This window comes from Perognathus longimembris, chromosome 16 (genome assembly GCF_023159225.1).
Source record: "Perognathus longimembris pacificus isolate PPM17 chromosome 16, ASM2315922v1, whole genome shotgun sequence".
In the NCBI taxonomy this organism is placed as follows: Eukaryota; Metazoa; Chordata; class Mammalia; order Rodentia; family Heteromyidae; genus Perognathus; species Perognathus longimembris.
The window spans coordinates 24,638,503-24,642,513 of record NC_063176.1 but is presented as its reverse complement, the minus strand read 5'-3'; the positions used below and the strand labels follow the sequence as shown (position 1 = coordinate 24,642,513).

At 44.2% G+C, this 4,011-nt stretch overlaps 1 pseudogene across 1 annotated transcript; it reads right to left on the bottom strand.

Moving 5' to 3' along the window:
* Nucleotides 1-2,140: 2,140 nt before the first annotated feature.
* Nucleotides 2,141-3,626, bottom strand: LOC125364576 (annotated as a pseudogene). Its single transcript, XR_007213535.1, has one exon. The product of XR_007213535.1 is annotated as a protein LSM14 homolog A-like (transcript).
* Between the last annotated feature and the right edge of the window lie 385 nt (nucleotides 3,627-4,011).

Genomic DNA, 4,011 nt, shown 5'->3' with positions numbered 1-4,011 from the left:
TGACAAGGTGCATTTTACACATACAAGAGTAACTGGAACACTGATGGAAATTTATTAGGAGTATTTGTAATATGTCCAAGAATATTTGCAGTTACCCAAGAATATTTGCTTCCATTCTGTCTACAAAGTGCTCTCCTCCTGTAAAAGAGAACTCCACAAAGTAAAGTTTGTGGCTGATGCCTGTATTCCCACCTACTCCAGAGGTTGAGGTCTGAGGACCAACCAGGAGTAGAAAGTATGTGAGACTCTTATCTCCAATTAATCACAGAAAAAGCCTGAAGTGGAGCTGTGGCTCCAGTGGTAGAGTGCTATCCTTGAACAAAAAAAGGAGCCCAGAGAAAATACCTAGGCCCAGAGTTCAAACCCCAAGACTGGCCAAAAAAACAGGGAGGGGCGGGGAGGCTGTAGCTACTCATTATGAATCGTTTTTCTGTAATAATGAGTTCTCCTTGAACTATCTTCATGCCTTCAGAGGATTCTGTGTGAACCATAGGCAAGCAGCCCTGATGGGCCACATCAGATTGAGATTGTGAGAATCAGATATGCTCACATGTCCTGTGGCCTCTCTGATTAGCTGGCACACAGGGAGCCTGAAGCTGTGGGCTGTAATCAAATGGGGAAATCCAATGGAGTCCAGTCCCGATGCCAGGATTATGTGCCCATGACAAACATATTTCTATGTAAATGGAAAAATCCAAATACGATTCCGTCTGTGAGAGGAAGAGAGGACGGGTGTTAGTGGGCTGTGTTTCAGTCCATTTTGTTTCCACTACTGCTTTCCTTCTTTGTGTCACCAGACATACATAGCATGGGCAAGGATCCCAAGAAGAAAATACATTTAACCAATGGAACTCACCTCCTGGAAATGACTGGGAATACTCAAGTCCAGCCGCACATCCTAAAATTCATAGCACAGCAGATTTTAGGAAAGAATACCAATGCAAGAAAATGGCATATGAACAATATTAGAGGCTGCATATGACAATGCCTCAGTCTTAATTCTGTTTCTCAAGATCAGCTCTCTTGGCAATTTGTAAGACCAAGTTACAAACAAAAGGAAGGAAAAAATACGACGTGCACTTGTTGTCTATTAGAAAATGTCACTCCAGGTCTGAGGAATTCTCAGAAATACTGTGTTTGGCTGACCAGTACTGCTAATTTTAGGTTGATGAATAGAAGAACCATGGGCACTATGACCTGACCCCATCAGATCCCCATCCATTCTCACTTACCTGATGGCATCTGAGCCAAAATGAAGAACAGAGCGAGAATTAGACACAGCATCGTCCTGCTTGGGACCATATTTGAAGGGAGACTTTTGAAAACAGATGCAACATTTTTTCTTTTTGTCCAAGAACAGGTTGATGCCTAGTTTTTATGTGTTAAAAGAAAAAAGAGGAGGGGAGGATTATTTATTTGAAAATACAGCCAGTACATTCTTATCTATGATTATTTACATTCATATTCTGAAAATATCTATTATTCAGACAAATCCTGTGGTATACCATTTGTTACCAAAAGTTCTGACACAGAGCAGGAACCTTTTTAGATAATGGAAGAACGTATCAAATCTTCATTTATGTTCCAAACATTAAAAAAAGAAATAAAATAAACCATAGCCTGAAAAGCTCAGAGAAAGAAGAGCCACCATGACCTTGCTCCTCAGCTCATCGATTTCGGACTCAGGGCCTGAGCACTGTCCCTGGCTTCTTTTTGCTCAAGGCTAGCACTCTGCCACTTGAGCCACAGTGCCACTTCTGGCCGTTTTCTGTATATGTGGTTCCGGGGAATCGAACCCAGGGCCTCATGTATACAAGGCAAGCACTCTTCCCACTAGGCCAAATCCCCAGCCCCAAATGTTTATTCTTTAAAAAATTAGTTGCTTTTTATACAGCTATACAATTCAGTGATAAGAAAAATCCTTTCAGTGATGAAAAGAACTAAACAAAAAGTAGTAAGTCCCACTGAAGTACAGCTTTACTTTAACTATTCAAAAAGTTACTTAACGTTTTGCTGTTTCAAATATATTTAATGCTCATTTTTTAAAAGATGAGCTGCCCACCCCTCTGTCCCCACCCTCCCCCGAAAAGTAACTGCATTTCATCTTTGAAATTAAGCAGAAAATAAACAAAACCCATTGCTGGTGGCAAATTTACAGCAAATTCACTTCTTCATTCTCCACAAAGACAGAAACCAATTTTCAGGACCATGAAGAGCTAGAAATGCACCGATTTTCAAAGACTTGTTTTCAGACTCTGCAGCAACTTTGTTGTCTTTCCTATAATCAAAATCTGCAAACTCTCTGCCCCCTCTCCCTCTGAATCCACCACGAAATCCTCGAGGGGCAGTAAAAGTTCCTCCTCTGCATCCACCATGTCCTCTGCCACCACGAAAACCAATACCTCCTCTGCCTCTGTAGCCCCCACGGCCACGGTTTGGACGAAGTCGGATTCCAAATGTCTCAGCATTTAATCTCCTGTCTTCAGCCCAGGTTGGTCTCCTTTCTCTATTATCATCACAAGAAATATTATCAAAGAAGGATTTAGTTTTGTCATAATAGCAGTTAGGTCTAAGCGGGTCTTCTTCACCAGCATTTCCTTCACTGTTTTGGGTATCCACTCCTGAGTCTCCTTTATCTTCCCCATTTACAGGTTTCTCTTGTTTCTCAAGTTTATCTTCTTTTAATTTCAGTTTATTATGAAACTCTCTGTCAATCTCCTCCTTGTTAAATTGTGCATTTGCACTTTCAAAGTCAAAGTCTTTCTCAAATTTCATCGGACTGTCTTGTCGAATGCCAAATCTTCCCCTGCTACCCTGGTGACCCCCACGCCCTCTTCTTGGAGCTGAAGGAGCACTTGGAACTACTTGTCTCTTGCTGTCATTTTTGAGTTGCTCATTTTCTGGCCTTGACACTTTGTGTACTTTAGCTCGCCTGTGCTCTTGATTCTCTATTGCTTTTTGGCTGGTAGATGGCAAAGGCCTGGTTGATACAGGGCTCCTTCTCCCAACAGTAGGTAAGTGGGTCGAGGCGGTCTGTACTGCTTGTTCCATGGTTGGACTTTTTCTCAAAGGGTCTAACTGAGGGCTTGAACGACCTTGAGATAACTGGGTTTTAATAGATCTTGTATCTTGTGTAAAAGTAGAACCAACTACTTTGGGACAAGGTACCGCTGTTTGATGTTTCTGTTCCAAAAGATGTCAAGGAGTTTCCAGCAACACCAACTGCACCAAACTGCTGCCCAACCTATGTACTTGGGCTGAACTAACTGTATGTTGGTATCCTGCCAAACGGTCTATAGGAACTCACTGACTGGAATGAAGATGATGAGGACCCTAGTGAGGACTGAACAATGGCTGGGTCCTGAGGCAAAGAACATTGTGGTTTGGGTGGCTCACAGACAGTGAGGTCTTTAATATCACTCCCACGGAATGTGATGTATTCAAAGACTTCATCTCGAGGTGGTATTGGACGATCTGTTGGTCTGGCTTCTGTACCAAAGGATCGAACATTGGCGAGGGCTACGGTGAAGTTCTTGGTGTCGATAGTGTAGAGGATGCCCTCACAGCGGATCTCCTCCTTCGAGATGAAGCTGATCTTGCTATGGATAAGGAGTGCCCCCGCTCATGGCGCCCTCCACCGCAGCCTTCCCACTGCCTCTGCTCCAGGCTGCTCCTTAGACAGGCAGCTCCCAAGCCGCTAAGGCCGCTCCCTCACACTACTCTTAGGCTAGCTTGCTCACCTGCTCCCTCCTTCACCCGCTCAGACCCAACATGGCAGCAGGCCTGCTCTGCAACCCTCCCCTCGCCCCTCCCCCCCCCCCAGCCTCATGCCCTCAAACCCTGGCGCGGCTGGAAGCACAGGTGGTGGCAGCGGTGGTGGCAGCGACCTCAACATTCGTTTAGAAGGACAAAAGAGGCTCATTTATATTAGAGAGTAATGGGGTACGCTCTTGGTCAGTGGAGTGAATCAATAAAACATTATTATACTCTCCATTTCCCAGGATCAAGGGC